Source organism: Eulemur rufifrons, chromosome 6 (genome assembly GCF_041146395.1).
Source record: "Eulemur rufifrons isolate Redbay chromosome 6, OSU_ERuf_1, whole genome shotgun sequence".
NCBI lineage: Eukaryota > Metazoa > Chordata > Mammalia > Primates > Lemuridae > Eulemur > Eulemur rufifrons.
In genome coordinates this window covers 61,994,076-62,012,104 of record NC_090988.1, presented here as the reverse complement: position 1 = coordinate 62,012,104, position 18,029 = coordinate 61,994,076, and the positions used below count along the sequence as shown (strand labels likewise).

The following is an 18,029-nucleotide window of genomic DNA, read 5'->3' as shown; positions in this document are numbered from 1 at the left end:
ATATCATAATGGTATTATAGAAATAGACAAGAATGCTGTGATACCTGATGATGTATTTAGAGTTGAAGTGAGGAGTGGTGGGGGAGAAAGAGAGAAAACATAAATGTGGGAAGATGGTAACAAATGATTAATCTAGATGAAGGTTGTATAAATAAATGTTCATTGTGCTATTCTTACAACTTTTCTGTAAGTTTGAATTTTCTTGAATTAATATATGAAAACAAGGCAACAACTCCTTGTGTAGCAATATAGAACAATGTATGTGCTTAGAACTGTGAATTCAAATAGGCATGAAGTTAACTTTACATGCTGTTAAGCTACCCTGGGCCAAATGTACATATCTCTTGCTTAATAAGAAAGATATGAGCTGTAAGTTGGCTGCAAAGTGAACTTTGGTAGTTGATACTATTTTCTCATTGATTTCCATTGCAAAAATGGAGAATAATCTCTAATAGATTGAGGTGAAAATGGGAAACCCGAAGAGAAGGGTTTCCCATGAACTGCCGTTCTATGTCATCCCTGTGGGCGTTTGTCCAAGAGTATTAGGACTCTGTATAAATTTTCTTGGTTACATGCTTTGCTTTCCTTAGTGTTTTCTTCACTTTACTCTTGCTAAGATAACGTGTCCTGCCATGCTTGGAGGTCTCTAATCTTCCACCCCCGTCTACTCTCAGCTCTTGGGACAGTGTTCCTGCCAATCCTCTCCTCTTAGTGTCTAAGAGGGATAGGCTGCCATGCCATGCTTTGTCAGTAAGTGTCAGTGATCCAACCCTTTTAAAATTCTCTAAGTCTGATACTTCAGGATCTAGAGAAGTTATAAATAATCCACCTTATCAATCCTGTGAACTAGAATCTAACTGAAGTTTTTATTTAAAACCAAAGGATACTTTTAGAGAAATTACAATTCTGAGTCTTTAATTAACATTTCACCCATAGTTATTAATACCACAGGATGAATGTGGCTGCTGTTTAGGATATATCCAGGGAGATTAAATCTTTAAAAAAAAATTGTGAAATACCCTCAGAGAGTAAGAGTAGATGTTGCATTCAGGTAAGAAGATTGATTTGAAACAAGAAAGGTCCAAAGCACAAATCAAAGCTCTTGGGAATTAATAATTTGGGAGCAAAAATGAAACACTTAGTGGATTTGTTGGAAGCTAAAATCAAGGTGATCTTTTAGAAAGTAGAGATAATAAAAAGACAGAGAGATGGAAAGTAGGAGAGAAAAAAAAGATAATTGGAGCATCAGTCCTAGAGGTTCCATACAGAAAGAGGGAAGAAAATCATGAAAGAAATAACTCAAGAAAATTTTTCCATAACTGAAGCACACATTGGAATTGAAAGGGTCCGCTGAATGTGCCTCATAATGAGTGAAAATAAACCCATATACAGGCATATGAAGGTAAATTTTTAGCATATCATGGACAAGTGAAGCTCCTATAAACTCCCTTGCAGAAAAAGCAAAGGATTAAGAATCATAATGGCCTCTAATGGCCCCAGATTATTCAAAAACAATGTGGAAAACTAGAAGAAGACAGTGATGACTTTAACATGCCGAGGGGAAATAGTTTCTGACTTGGAATTCTATACCCAGCTAAACTATGAAGTGTGGGTGTGGAATAAAGTCATTTTCAGAAATGCGCAGCTGGAGATAGGTGGGGAGGGGTGGTAGAGTATGTTTGTGGAAAAGAGTTAAACCTTTATCTTCTGTCAGGGAAAGTCAATAGAGAATGCTTAAAACTGGGAAAAAAATTAAGAAGAAGTAATTGGAGACATGACAGTAAATATCAAGAGAAAAAGCTAGACGAGTTGAAGGCAGTTGCCCCAGGGGAATGGAAGTTGTTGGAAGTTCTTAATATGAATGAGGGTGGAGCAGAATATTCCTATAGAAAGGATATGTTTTATAAGGTTGATAGAAGTATTTGACCCTTTAATTTTTGTGCATGTAAAGCTTAGAGACATATAAGAACTAAAAGGCTGGGGGTAGGGGAGAAGAAGAAAAGAAAAAGGAAAGGAAAAAGGAAGAGGAAGAATAAGAAGAAAAGAAGGAGGAGGAAGAAGAGAAAGGAGAAAAAATGAAAAGGAACATGCACTGGGGCTGGTGCTTGGGAGACTGAACAGTTGAGGATTTTCCTTTAAGACTCAGCTTCTCATTTCTAAGATAGGGAATATGATGGTCTCTTCAGTGGGTTTTTATGAGAATTAAATGTTCCTGGTATAAAGTAAGTCTTTAATCAATGTTTATTTCAATGAGTCCTCCTTTTGTTTTGAATGAATGAGAGACTTAAAAAAGTAGAAATTTTCAACAATGGAAACATTCATTTAGTAAATCGCTCATTATTCAGCAAACACCAGTGTCCACGTGACGGTCTTGAGTAACAATGCCCAGGCAGCCGGCCCTCAGCCCCAGATCATTTTCACCCGTTTGTTTGCCCACATTTTCAGGTTCCCAGTATAAGGGGAACATTCTCTGCTGGGGAGAGGCTTTCTTGCAGGTGCTCTTTCCAGGGGGAGCAACCTGAAGGGTTGTGTCCTGCACCTTCCCTTGACTGGGGCACCTGGTGTGGAAGGTGGAGAAGCAAAGGTGTGGTCTGGGAAGGGATGGAGGACTGTCTGAGAGAGGACCGCTGGCCGTTTTCCATGGCCAGCTCCCTCCCTTCCTTGGTAGCTAGACGTCTTCCAGGACACCCGGACTGTACCTTCCTCGGGTCTCCTGAGTATTTTCTTGCCCATTGACTGGAAATGTTCCCTCGGTATCTGGAAGCAGCGTGATCTTGAGAGTTTCTTCGCATGCCTTCACTGTTCTAACCACACAGTTCTTTCTCCAAGTCGGTTTTTAATTAAGCTAAAACAAATGCCCCACTTTCTACCAGAAAATAGCAATGACAGGAATCAATAGTGCTGGCTGGTGCATGGCCAGCCCTACTCCAGGAAGCCTGAGCCTGGGACACACAATCTGAGCAGGGTGAGCACTCTGGGAAGTCGCCTCCTACGCCAAACACCTGAACCACTTGTTGGCCAATAATTGTCATTGCTCTTCCTTGGTCTCCCTGTAGCTGTTTTTGGAAGTAGTCATCTGACAGGGTTTGGGGAACCTGCGGCCTTAAGGCCACATGCATCCTTAAGGCTGCAGGTTCCTCACCCCCGGAACTTTAGACAGAGGATTTGACATCTTTGTCTGACCATCCTGGGTCTGAAGTCATGTTTTCACTGCAGGGAGGAAAAAAAAAAAAAAAAAGCCACGTGTACTGAACCCTTATTAAATATTTGGTGGTGGCTTTTCTTTCACAGAATGCATGACTAGCTTAGATCTGGGGGATCATAGCAAATCCATGTGGGGTTTTATGGCATGCATGTGTTGTACATTTTTTATATGCACTTGCTGGAAAAGCTATATGCTGGAGCTCCGGGGACATAGATCGTTTGAAATCAATAAATAAATCCTCAATTTTATTTCAGCTGGTAGCTTCCACCCTCTTGCTTGGCTGAGCCTTTCATCATAGAGGCTCCCAAGGACTAAAGCATTCAGATGGTTCTGGGCATTACAAGTTCCTGCAGGGCGACACAGGAGGCCGCAGTAATACATAATTTTGACCCTGAAAGCTGAGTTGGGCTTTAAATGCTTGCCAACCTGCACTGATCAGGAAGGCCACAGGGAGGGTGACTCCCTTTCGGGGGAGTGAGGGTGGCTGGCTGGCTCCTCTGTCTCTGAGATCAGATCAGTAAGGCCTGGACGAGGGGATTTACTGTGGAGAAGGGCCAGATCTGAAACAGGGGGAAGGCAGTGTAGACTGAGCTTGGAGACGTGCGGATGAAGGATGAGGGTGGGTACACTGGATTCATGGAAAAGGAAGCAAGCCTTTCCAGGAGGAAGTGAGTGTGGCATTAGATCAGAATGAGGACTTTTGACTCTGGTGAGGAGAAAGGTAATGCAAAGGTAATGGGGGACTGAAGCCAGATAATGTGACATTTATGAGGGAGAAGGTGGTGAGGCCGTAGAAGCCGTAATGTGCAACCCAGAGTGATGCCAATGCCTGTCACCGTATGGTGACTGCCTGGCACTGTCTGTTGAGCAGGTTTGTTTCTGTGGATCTGGAAAGAGTGCTGCAATTGATTACTTAGGTCTGCTGTGGGCATGGGAGTCGGTGTTGGCATGCATGGCAACTACGTGCCATCCTCAATAGACATTATGTATTTAAGGAGCTATAACTCACCACGGTTCCCTCAATGTGTCCTGTTATTTCCTGTCCTTCTGTTTTTACTCAGCATTGGTATCATATCTTACAACCAGTCCGTGACTAATCATAGCAGACCCTGGCTATAAACAGTTTGCCTATATTGTGTATGCTACTAAATATCAGCTCTCCTGTTACTCTTGCTGTTTACTCAGCCGTAGTGTCTTTTGCCTGTGTTAATCTAGTGAACCCCACTCATTCTTCAAGCCCTCCTCAAATGTCACCTCCTCAGTGTGGCATTTCCTATAAACTTTGCTCCTTTTTCTACGTTCCCATAGCACTTCGAGTATATCTGGATTACAGTACTTGCAACACTCTACTATTGCAGTTGTTTATGTGTCTGTGTCTTCCTTTAGCCTGGAAGCTACTTGTGAGCTGCAAGCATGCCTGGTTTATCTCTGAGTCATCAAAGGCAAGCAGAATTCCTGGCACATCATTGGCACTCAGAAAATTGCTCCTCTTGCCTAGCATAGCATAGGCTCTCATTAAATGTTTGACGGCCTGATTTAGTTGTGACCAGATTTTTTTCTTTTCAATAAGAGAAAATGGGAATATGTTTGAAGGCAGAATAAAAATGCCTGGTCCTCAACAGAACTTCAATGAATCAGGAGTGGGCCCAGGGCTGTCCAGGCCAGATGGGCAGAATGACCTAGAAAATATGCCTCTGCCCTACAGTTCCTTCTCAGACACCATGCGCCATACTCCCTGCCCTGCACCTGTTGGCTCTGACCCTCCTTTTGCTCAGGTGTGTTGAGGGATCTGATGTCATCATTCACTTACTCAACACATACCTACTGAGCACCTACTATGTGTAGGCTCAGGGGACACATGCCCTAGCCCTCAGGGGCTTATCAGGAAAGAAAACTGTGTGAAGGCAGAACATAATGATATAGAAGGAAACCCTCTCATTGTTTGCCTCTATATGCCCAGGCCAGGAGAGAGAAGAACCTAGTACAAATAATTTTCTTAAAAGATAATGTCAAAATGGTAAAGCAGGCCAAGCAAACCTATGCTGTTAGAATTCAATGTCGTGGTTATCCTCGACTGAGTAACGGGGGAGGAAGGACAGGGGTTTCTGCTGTGATTGATGAAGGTGATGGTGGTAGGCAAATGTTCAGCTTGTGACAATTAATCAGGCTGTACAATTGTATGTGGTGCACTTTTCTGTATGTACATTATACATCAACAAAAAGAGAAAAAAGAATAATGCCTGAAAATAAAGTTGGAACTGCCACAGACGGTAGTGAACCTTTCTCAAAATCCACAAGGGTCATAGTTGTAATAGTTGTCATTGTAATAGTTTTGACTCCAAATTAGGAAGTCCTTTCTAACTGTCAGACTCACCCACAAATGAACTCAGCTTCTTGAGAGCAGGGGCTTTATTTTATCGCTTGCTGAATGCACAGTGTCCAGTACAGGGCCTGGGTGCTCGGGGCCATGGAGTCTGTGCGGAGTGACAGGATGGGTGGACGCCTGCAGGCTGTGGTCTCATTACAAGGGTTCAAGTACAAGTCTGACCGGAAATTGCAGTGGAGGTGGGCACCTGATTAGACTCTCTTTAATAATGATCATCGTGACAGCTGTTCTTTATCAAGCAACAGCAGTGAGTCAGGCCCTTCAGATAGTCATCTCTAGGCTTCATAGCAGCCCAACTTAACCTTATGGAAACTGCGGCTCAGAGAGGTGAAATAACTTATTTAAGACCACTCAGCTACTATGTGGAGGCAAAGCCAGCATTTGAAATTAGGCTTTTCTGGCTCACGCCTGTAATCCTAGCACTCTGGGAGGCCGAAGTGGGAGGATTGCTCGAGCTCAGGAGTTTGAGACCAGCCTGAGCAAGAGCAAGACCCCATCTCTACTAAAAATAGAAATATTAGCTGGGTGTGGTGGCATGCCCCTGTAGTCCCAGCTACTTGGGGACTGGGAACAAGACGGGATCGCTTGAGCCCAGGAGTTTAAGGTTGCCGTGAGCTATGATGATGCCACTGCATCATCATAGCTGGGGTGACAAAGTGAGACTCTTGTCTCAAAAAAAAAAAATAAAAAAATAAAAACAGAAAGAAAGAAAGAAATTAGGCTTCTCTGACTCCAAAGCCTCACTCTTCCTCCTGTAGTGCAGTACCTCTGACACCTTCGATGTCTGGTCCCAGTCTTGGGATTCTGTGATACTAAAATCTGTCTACTTCCTCAGGGGTGGCTTTGGGAAGAGCAGCCTGTTTTCTTCTGCCTAAGGACAGAGGTGTGGCTGTCAGGTGTGCGTGAGGCAGGCAGGAAGCGCCACCCCCCTCCCCAATCTCCTACGAGGTGCTTGCCTGGCATATGTATTGCAAACATTTTGATGAGAGCTGGAGTCCAGGCCAATGGGTACTTGTGGGGCAGGGGTGGACCCGCATCCCAAGGGAGTGAGTGGCTGTGCTTCCTTCTCCACTGTTCTGCGCCCTGGGCTGGAAAGTTTCCTTCCGAGGGAGTTAAGGACTGGAGCTGGTGAGAAATTGAGCCGTGCATTTCTCTGAGGATACACTGTGCCGCTCATGACTGGCAACTTATTAAATATGTCACAACTTATCTGCAGCTGGAAGGATAATTTAGCAAACTCCGCGCCTGCCAAATGAGGATGTTTGCATTTCATACAGAGCATCCTGTTCATGTGGTAACAGAAGCGATCAGGGGCGGAGGCCTCTCGATCAAACAAATGATTAACCTTAAAAACAGACACATAAACAGAACCACAATGGATGAATTATGCAGAGGGCCATCCTGCTGCTGACACCGGCCCACAGCTGGTTTCTCTCCGCAGGCTCTTCCTGTAAATGACTTTCCTCCTCTGCTTCCTCCCTGGCTCTCGCTACCTGTTTTCCTTTACACAGAAGCCAGCAGAGCATGGCGAAGGCCTCCTGTCTGTGTCCCTGAGCAGTCCTTGCCCGGAGGGGACAAGGCCTCTCGAAGGGCATGCGTGCTCCTGCCTGCCTGCTCAGCCCAGGAACACCCCGGAGCCACACAGGAGGCCTTTCACCTTGGCCTCAGGAGCCAAGTCCGACAGTCCCCAGAAGGGAAAGAGAGGCAGGGACTGTTGGTTTAAGCTCGTTTGCAAGGGGCCTCAGGAGCACATAAATCCTGCAAGCCTCACCTGGCCTTAGAGATACGTCTTATTTATGCAGTCTGAGGCTCGCTTTATGAGGTGCTGAGCTAGCCCAGGGGTGGCACTTTATCCTCAGACAGGCTCCACACTCAGAACCGTGGGTGTGTTCCCACAGACTTCCTGCTTCAGGCCAGACAGGCGTTTGGCCACATTGCAGGCTGGCTCTCAGCTCCTTCCAGCTGAGAGCCTCCTCCTTAGCGGCCCCTTCCGATCCTCTTGCAAGGCAGTGGGCAAGGGAGCGAGCAAGATCAGAGCAAGATCTTAGGCCTTCCAGAAACTGCATGTGCTGCAAGAGGGGAGTGTCTGCTAAGGGGGCAGAACCTCCCCATACTAGAGAGTCAATAAATGGAAAGGGACAGGCAGCTCAGCAGCTTGGAGTCCAGCACCCAGAAACACACAGCCAAGCCTCGTTTGTTCTACCCCCTGGGAATCTGAAAATTGTGATGGCTGATACTGAGAATAGAAGCTATCATTGTTCCAGGACTTTAGGTTCTCAAGGCCCTTTCCCCCATGTTCTCTGACATACCCAGGAAAGGCAGAAACAGGCCTTACTGAATTCAGGAGTGAGAAATAAGTGGCTTCACTTGGTCCATCTCTGGGGGAGACACATTATTATATAATAGAGGCGAATTATATCTTGGAATAGTTTGCTCAGAACACTGTAAGATTCTAAAAAATACTGTGCTTCAGAAACTCCATGAATGACCTGTGATGCCTTAATAAAGAGAGAGTGAATAATGGAATAATACTAACTTTTGCCACTTTATCAAATGGGTATTTTCACCATTTAAAATGAGGCTGGTCAGATCCAAGATTTTGCGAGATTTAAACATCTCCTTCCCTCGGTTACTTACTCATTCCCATCCATGTCTTGGTTAAATAGTTACAGGGCTTGAAAAGTAGTTAACACTGAATTTTTTCTAGCACAGACCATTAGAGCACCGTGCACAGCAGAGTACGAAACCAATGTTTGTTGAATAATTGAGTGAATTATTGAATAAACGGATTCTGACTTCTGTCTTAATATGGGATTATTGTCAGGTCTGGGAGAAATGGTACATTTAGGGCCTGGGAGGATGGTCACTTTTTATCTTTGGGAGTGGAAGTCGGAGAGGGGTCCTCAGAGATGCCACCCAGGCCTCGCTGTCTCTCTGACATCAGCCACCTTGGAGTTGCTGTTCTGTCTAGTTTCTGAGCTGGGACAGGTGCTGCATGAGGGTCACTGTGCCAGTCAGCTAGCGAGCTTGCCTATCTTGAGCCCACAGGAGAGGGCAGGAGTAACAGGCTGCAGTCAGGAGTGAGAGGGCAGTGGGAAGGCTGGAACTGATAAGAAAGACTTTATTTCTAATTAACTTGCAAAGCAGAGGGCAGGACAGTGATATAAAGGAGGATTTGGTCAATGTTGACCGCTTGCTGCCCTGATGCCAGCCAGCCCTGGGGATGCTGACTGCATTTGGTGGCTTTATGGACCAGAGGATGGGCTATAGTGTTGGGACAGAGAACTGGGCTTAAATCTTGGTGGTCATGAGTGAACACTATCATACAGTCATAAAGCTGGTTATTGTAGTGCCTGCTTTGCAGGGTGACCATGAGGACTAGAGGTGACATGTAAATTGCTAGCATAAAGCAGGCGCTCTAGAAATAGTAACTGTCAGCAGTGTGTGTCCTTTGACTCAGCCAAGAAATATTGTTTATGACATTGTCAAAAATTTGAAAGATGTAACAAAGTGTTAGGAAGAAGATAGCAATCTGCCAGAGAAAACATTTTGGCAAATTTCCATTTGGTCTTTTTGACAGTAATTACAATTACTGTTACTATTACTGTAGAATCTCTCTTCTTAATCAAGTCACAAACTCACCAGTGTTCTCCATTCTCTTCCTTCTGTAGAACCTGGTGACTGATGGCCGCAGCCTGCAGGGTACTGACGGCTGGCAGGGGACTGCGAGTATTCCTAGGAGCTCCTGCCCCCAATCCTATTGGGGTGAATGCTTGCCAAGGGCCAGAGAGCACATCTCTCGCCAGTCCTTCTTGTGCTGGCTGAGCTTGTTATTGTACTAACATAATGTAATTAAATATTGAGTGACTCAGTAACATATGGGAAAACAGTTGTTTCTCAGGAAAACCAAGTTGCATGCTTTGAACGACTTGGTAGAAATCAATCACTACCAATGATGGGTGTCCAGTGAGTTGTGGGCAGAGCAGTTGATAAAGATTAGTAGACATTTGCACATAATCCTAGAATTTTGCACTCAGATGGTTTCATATATGAGCTTAAGTTCTTTCTCCATTTTTAAGGCAAGTTCTCCCTTTTGGAGCCAAATCTTGAAATCATAGATAATAAAGTGTATGAATTATCAAAAAAAAAAAGCAGAATAAAAGGAAAAAAGTTGTAGAATTCCAATCTGGAGACACAGCTCAAATAGAGGTCTTGGCCCTACATCAAAAGATTAGCAAGAAATGTTTCAATTTGCAGTAGTGTTTAAGGTGTGTGTGTATATGTGCACATATACATATTTCTGTGTATAATTTCAGTGATTCTTGCTTTATCCAACACTTTTGATTAATCTATAAGTTGGTCCTGACAATAAGATAAGAGAGTTGTTACTTGAAAAACCATGTTCTAGGTGCTTTTTAGGTGCCATGCACTTCACAAAATTCCTTATATGTAATTATCTCATTTCATTCATACAAGAACCCTTTGGGGTATTCTTTCATCCAACATAAATTTATTAATCAGCTATTTTGTGCCAAAAACTGTTGCAGGTTCTGGAGGTGTGGGTGAGCAAGATAGGCCAGGTCCCTGCTCTTATGGAGTGACAATCTAATGTGTGTGCATGTATGTGTGTGTTGGGGGCAGGAGATAAAACAAAAATACTAAGCAAGGTGATTTTAAATAATAACACATGCTATGAAGAAGACAGGACACAAAGTTTTGATAGTGTGACTGACGAGGGTGCTGTTGGAGGCGGGTGTGGATGTGGGGTGGTCGAGGAAAGCCTCTCTGTGGCAGGCAATAACTGAGAGGCCTGAACTGAGGCTTGAACCACAAGAAGATCTGGTCCGGGGTTGCAGCATCCCTTCCTGAGGAGACAGCATGTGCAAAGGTCCTGGGGTGGGAACAAGCCTGGAAGCAGGAAGGCCCGTGTGGCTGGAGCAGAGTGAGCAAGAGGAAGAGTGGGCTGAGCAGGAACTGTGAGGCCCTTGTAGACCAGGGTGAAGGATTTGGATGTTACATAAGTGAGAGAGAGGCTGTTGTTGAGTTTGAAGTGAGGAAGTGATGTGATCTAGTTGACGTTTTTAAAAGTGCCCTCTGGCTACCATGGCTGATGGATGGCAGGGGGTAAGGGGACTGGCATAGAAGCAGCTAAGTAGGTAGGAGGGCATTGGGTGGATCTAGGCCAGAAATGGCGAGAGGTTAGACCACTGCAGTGGGGAAAGCAGAGGCAGAGGGCTGGGAGGATAGAGTGGTGTGGGATCCTCACAGGGAAACTGAGGTTTGGTGTCTCCCCAGGTCACACTTCAGGGCCAGCCCTTCCTTCCTGGCATGGCCTTTCCTTTTTCCCCTTAATAGTAACCTTCATCTGCTCCTCTGAGGTGTTGGTCAGAACCTACCAAGAGATAGGGAGCTGCTTGTTCTGTAGAAGAGCAGAACTGATGAAGAGGGAACCCCTTCCTGCGTAAGAACTGTCTCCTGTTTTATTTTCTGGCATGCCCGTTATTGGGGTTGATGGCAGTGGGCTCATGGCCAAACCCAGGGGCTGCTAGTCATGTTCATCCGAATCAGGCAAGAGCTGGCCCTCCCTGTAACTGGGTCCAGTTTGCAGTGTGGCAGCGTGGGAGTGTGGATGATGGGTGGGGAGAGCCCAGGCTTTTGGTGATGGGTGAATCAAAGGGGAGGGGCGTATCATTTTGCAAGCAAAGGGTAACTTTCTAGTAATCAGATGAGGTCAGTAGGTCATCAAAACTCTATTGCTATATTCTGAACTAAACCCTTTAAATTATGTGGAAAAGTATTTGCAAAGACAAAAGAAACCCTTTCTCTACATTTGTTCATTTATCTCGTCGTTCAACAAACATATGATAAACTTCTGGCTCTTATTTTTTGCTGTGTGTCCTGAGACAAGTTATTTGACCCTCCTGAGCCTCAGTCGTCCCTGCTGTGAAATAGAGATACTGACAGCACATACATTTTAGGATTAGGATTATGAAGATGAGAGAATGGATGTAACACACTTTGCAGAGGGTCTGGTGCATTGTCGAGGTCGGGGGGTCTTAGAGGAGGTGGCCGAGGGCTGACTCAACAGGAACACATGCCCATCTCTTGGTCACAGCCTCTGACGGTGCCGCCCTTTCTGCCCTAGCATGTTCCTAGCAGAAGTTCCCACTACTAAGGCACCTCTGGGAGCCCCTGCTACCTCCCACATAATGAGGATCGCCCTAACTCAGAATTATCAAGTGCTTTTGGCTCGTTCCTGGTGGGTCTTCACATTTTCTATTTAGTCTTTGCCTTGGTGCTTTTGGGCACTAGTCCTTCCTCCCCAGGTGCCTGGTCTCTACGTGCATCACCCTGGACGGAGGCTATTTCTCCTGGCTTTCTGTTGTGACTATATTTCATCTTAGATTCCACTTATGTCCCTTTGCTCCCAATGGACAAATGAATACGGCTGCCTAAGAGCAGGGCTCCTGTGGTTTCCTCTGGCGGGCCAACAACCCTGCTTTTGCAACTAGTTTCTCTGACTTGATGGTTCTCGGTGTGTGGCCTGTGGGACCCTTGTCTCACAAGTTATCCCTCTCCAAATGCTAAATTCATTTGGGGGAAGTTTGTACCCAATCCCCTGTTGGAGATTCACATTCATTATCGGCATAGTCAAGGCTCTGAGAAGTAATTCAGTAAAGAATCATGTTTAATTTTGTTGAAATAATAACAACATTCCTGTCCACACCGTGGAAAAATGGCGCTCTTCATCTTATTTTGCTGAGTGGACTTTAGAGATCAAAGCTGGAAACCTAAGGCTTGAAACTCCAAGTCCAAGCCCTCAGCTCAGAACTTCAAATGGCTAACAGATTGCCAGCCTGCTTTCTAATGCCTTTTGATTCACATCTCTTGAGCTGGATTGGATTTTTTATTTAAGATGTAATTTCACAGTTTTTTTGAGACACGCCTCATCCTCCCCCTTCCTGGGCAAAGCCAAGGTGCTCTTGAAGATTCATGTTAGGACTTCTACATTTCTATGCTCAAACCACAGAGCACATGATTGGCTTATAACTCCATGTTATTGCATTTTCCTTGGGTGGAATTTGGCATCTGATTTGTGACACTCCCAGATGATCATGGTTGGAGTTGTAAGATTAAAATACTTCCCCTCCAATGAGAGCATTAGTCTTACACCAGCTGTGAATAATGGCGCCATGGGCTGGATTCGTCTCTCTGACTTGGCCACAGTAGAAATGCCCCAAGATGAGGAGTGTGGGACTGACAGAACGGAAGAGGAACTGCTGTCAAATCCACCCTAATCCTCTGCAGAGTTAAAAGTGGAAAAGGCTGTGGCTGTGCAGAGATGCTTGTGTGGCAGATTGCAGCGGGAAGAAGGGAAGCTGCGGCACATCGTGAGGCATGACTTCTGCATCCAGCTCACCTGCAAGGGGCCTCCCGTAAGGCTGAGTCACCTCTGCGTTGTGGTCAGGGCTGTGGGGGAGATGGCGAGTTCGGGCTGAGCTTTGCAGGACACAAAGATGGTTCCAATCCTCTTGGATGTGGCAGTGCTGGGCACGGCCCCTTGGAGTAGGTTGTCATTCTCAGAAAAGGTGGCCGGTGACAAAAAGAGGCTCTCAGGGACACATGGGGTCCTAGACTGGGAGGTGCTGGGGAAGGGGCCCAGCTCCAAGGCTCAAGTTTATGCTGCTCTTTAGCACAGTAAGTTTTCAGTTAGGAACTTGAATATCATCTTCCTGTGTTCAGATCCTACTTCCAGGACCTTATTGCTTTTCTCTTCCTCTTAGTCCTGATGACAATGGTAATAATAACAGTATCTAACATGTATTAAGCATTTACTATATGTCAGGCACTGTGCTACATTCTTTACATGCATGGCCTCGTTAAATCCTGAGGCAGCCCTCTGAGCTATTCTTATTAACCCATTTTATGGATGAGAAAGTAGAGGCACAGGGAGGTTGTGTAACTTGCCCCCTGGGATCTGACCTAAGCAGTCTGATTCTAGAGCCAGGCCCTGAGCCATTATGGCATGGCCTTCCTGACAGCTCCCTAAGGTCCCCCTTCTGCTGCCCCGTGTTGGGACAGAGAGGCTGGAGAAGGAAAGGGAAGAAATGTCTATTTACCTTGTGGTTACCCAACTGGGAGGCCTTGTGGTGGGTGCTCCTCATGGTTTTCTTTCAAAAAAAATCTTGAGATGTAGGTAACATCATTTCCATTTTGTAATCAACCACCATTTGGTGAGCACCACTATGTGCTGGAGACTTACAAGAAACTTCCAACATTATCCCTAATTCTCCTAATAATCCTTCAAGGTGGCTAACATCATCCCCTTTACAAATGGGAAAACTGAGGTTTCCTTAGGTTAAACTACTTATCAAGGTTGTCCAGCAGGTTGAGCTGTTTACAAAACCAGGAGGTTTTATGAATGAGGGGTGTTGTCTACTGAGGAGTCTCTGGCCTTGGGCTGCGAAGAGAAGCTAGATAAAAAGATCCGCCCAATTGAGGGAAAGTTGCCCTAGTGAGGCCCAAGAAATTGGGAAGTTGTGGCCTTGGGCATCTCCTCTCAGAACACAGATCCATTTCTAGCCCTGGGCTTTTGTCTCTCTGTGGCTTGGGCCGGTTCCTCCCTCTGTTGGCAGCATTCTTGGCTTCTGTGGCACTGTTTTGTTGGTTTCTAAACAGGCAGCTGCCAGGTACCTGAGATGGCCCTCGTGAAGCCACAGTGAGTAGGAAAGTGACCCGGAAGGCAGCACCTGGTGCCCACTCACTTCTGTACGCCGTCTGCTGGCAGCCCAGTAGAGAGAATCACTGTTAGGTGAAATGCTTGGTCCCTGCCTGACGCCAGGACGCCTGGTGCTACTTTAAACACTAGAAAACAGTTTGGAGTGATTTTCCCCTGCCCTGAAGGACCTTTCTTTCTTTCTTCTCTTTTTTCTTCATTTACTCATTAATTCCGGTTGAGCCAATAAAACAGCATCACGCATGATTCACTTTAGAATTTAAAAATCAAATTTTGAGTCGATGCTAAATGGATCACAGGTACTCTTCCCGCCTGCGAGAGATGAGTTTTCATTACTGATTCCGTCACTCTGAATCGCCTGCAACGGGCAGGGTTTGTTCCCCGGGTTCAGCGTGGCTGTGGATGCAAGTGAGATTGTCTCACTTCTGCAGGGGAGCAGAAGCCTCAGAGGTCCCCTCCGTGCCCCTGTGGCTGTGGTGTGGACCGTGCCAGCCAACGCGGCTCGGTCCCTCCAATCTGCTGCCCTGGCACTTTGCTGCCAGCCTTCCCAGGGTGCAGATTCTGGGGTGAAAGGGTGAAGTGAAATTGTGTTGAATGATTAAATGAATATGCATCAGAAAGTAGCCAGCAAGTGCTCTGAAGCATGGAGATTATCAGCGGACTCTGCACATAGCCGTATGAAAACCCAATCCATCGGGAGGAGTTAGATCTGCTTTGGGAAACACAGAGAAATGGCTCAGCAGGAAGAGAGCCCCTGCGGCCAGGAGTTTGCTCCTCTGAGCGAATCAATCAGCTTTCTAAAACCCCGGCTTTAATTGGTTATGCCCTGGGAGAGGGTTTTCGATACATCCGCCATCTGGCAGGACTAATTGTTCTTTGCATTCAGTGAGTAGTTTGGTGCTCTGAGCCCCGGAAGGAGGCCCGGAAGGTGTTCATGCCTGTCAATGTCACTCCTCATGGCTCTTTGATGATAGTGGGTCTTTTTGGACACCTGGCTCTTGCAAACGATTCATAGGATATGTTTTATAACTGAGCAGCTGCCACAGCGCCCAGGGGTGAGAGAGAGTTGAGGTGCCCTTGTCCAGCCAGGGCACGTGATGGAAAGCCACCTCGAATCACCAGCCTGGCTTCTGACCTCCTTGGTGATAGAAGCCCCACCTAGGCCAGGAAGGCAAGTGATATGGACCAGAGATGACCGCCTCTCTCTGGTCACTGGCTGGACCTCAGATCTGTGACTGCCCCTTGCTCCCTCAGGTGGCAAGGGGGCACCTGCTTCTGTCCCTTTGCCACCCATGCCTGCAGTATCTGGCAGAGTCCCCCTTCGGGACTGGGCTTTCAGGGCTGGTGAGTATGGCTGTGCCAGAGTACTAGTGCTGCTAGCTTGCCTTATCCAATCTTGGTTATGCCAGACAAACCTGCAACAGTCCGTGCTGGAGTGTCATTAGGGAGAACAAGGCCCAACAGAGCACGATGTGGAGAGACCACAAGTCAAGGCAACACAGGCTTATTGGCTGAAGTTCTGCTGGGCCAGACCTGGGCAGGGCTGCCTCTGGCATGCAAGCCAGAGCTGGTCCCACACAAGGCCTTCATTTCCTGTAACTCTGGTCACACCATTGGCCATTGGGAAACAACAGCCCCTATCCCTATAGGTCCCTGGACTGTGCTGAGGTGCTCTATCACTGAGCCCCAGCCATTTATTAGCTCATATGTTTAATATTTATTATATCAGGGATCTAGCATATACCTTCATTAAATAAGAGGCATTATACATGCACATTACATCGATGTCTTATTTGATTCCTAACTGCCCTATGAAGTGAGCTACTGTCTTAGTCTGTTTTGTGCTGCTATGCCTGAGACTGGGTAATTTGTAATAAACAGAAATGTATTGACTCATTCTGGAGGCTGGGAAGTCCAAGGTCAATGGGCCAGTATCTGGTGATGGCCTCTTTGTGAGTCATCCCATGGTAGAAGGAGGGGCTGGGAAGGGATTTGTCCTTTTATAAGGAACCCAGTCCCACAATAATGAGCCCATACTCATGTCACACCCTTACAAGGGCCTGAGCTGGGTCCAGGAGAAAGGAAGTTTGGATCAAATGGACCAGACTAGCTCCACTGTATACTTTGATGCCAAGGGCCAGGAGTTCACCCAAATACAAAAATTTCCAGCAGTTATAGAGCACTTACTATGTACCAGGTATCATTCACTTGATTCTCGATGAAGAATGGTGGCCTCCAAATATGTCCACCTCCTGATCTCCAGAATCCGTGAATACAGTTTATCACGTGGCAAGGGGGAATTAAGTTTGCTAATCAGCTGACCTCGAGCTGGGAAGATTATTCTGGAGTGTGTGGGTGGCCCAGTGTAAACACGAGGATCTTTCCAGGTGGAAAAGACAATCAGGAGAGTCAGATGATTCAGTGTAGAAGGATTCAACCCATCCTCCCTTGCTGACTTTGAAGATGGAGGGGTAGGACCATGAGTCAAGGAATGGGAGAAACTTATAGAAGCTGGAAAAGGAAAGAAAATGGGTTCTTCCCTAGAGCCTGCAGGAGGAATGCAGTCCCACCAACCCTTTTATTTGAGCCCAGCAAAACCCATCTCAGATTTTTGAACTCCAGAAAGATAATAAATCTGTAAGATAATAAATTTGTTTCATTTCACATCACTAAGTTTGCAGTAATTTGTTACATCAGCAATAGGAAACTACTACACCCTGTAAAACAGGCATATTAAACAGTTATTATCTCCTGAAGTTTAGAGAGGATAAATAACTTGTACAGTATCACAGATAGGAAAGCTTGGAGCTAGGACCTATTCCCAGCTGTTTGATTGCAGGGCTGAAAACCACCATGTTAGAACATGACCATTTTCATCATTTTAGGAGGTACAGAGGCCTGGCTTGCAGGGATGCTGGGAGCACTGTCCAGCTCTGGGCATTGCCTTGGCTGGACTGCCTCAGATGTCGTGTGATGGAGTTTCTAGACAATGACCTGGGCTAACTCTGCCCTTATTAGCAATCAGTGTGTAGAGACCCTCAAGCTCAGCTGCTGAGGAAAAAACTACATGGGGGCTCAAATGAGGGGAGAGAAAAATGATTTTGATATGTAGCTAAAACAGTTGCAAGGATGCATGGATAAAATGAGTATTTTCGATGGATCTCAAAACTTCCGAACTCATTGAATATAATTTATTTGTATTAACAATTCCTAATGCCAAATAATGTTGATGCACTATAAAATTAGTTTTATATTAATATTGCGAAGGCAGCTTCTCACAGGAGAAGGGATGTGGAATGGTTAAAAATAAGAGGGGGGTTGTGAGTGGGGAAGAGTCAGAGCATTTATTGAGTATTAACTGTGCATGAAAACACAACCTAGAGTAGCTTAAGGATGCAAAAGAAAAGAAGGTTGAAGAAGATGTGAAGAATTTGGAGGAATATGTGAGCCGGGGACAGACGGGTGTGAGGATGGACAAGAGAGCTGCTAGCAAGTGTCCAAAGCAGCACTGCCCAGCCCAGTAGCCAGTGGCCACATGTGGCTATGGAGCACTCGAAACATGGCAAGTTGAACTTGAGATGTGCTGTAAGCATGAAATATGCACCTGATTCAAAGACTTCAAATGAAAACAGTAATGTAAAATATCTCATTCATCATTTTTATGTTGACTATATATTGAAGCGATAGTATTTTAAATATGT

The 18,029-nt window shown here is 45.7% G+C and overlaps 1 protein-coding gene across 2 annotated transcripts in view; it reads left to right on the top strand.

Moving 5' to 3' along the window:
• GALNT18 (polypeptide N-acetylgalactosaminyltransferase 18) overlaps positions 1-18,029 on the top strand; it is a 317,297-nt gene that overhangs the window by 104,944 nt on the left and 194,324 nt on the right. The window lies entirely within an intron of this gene.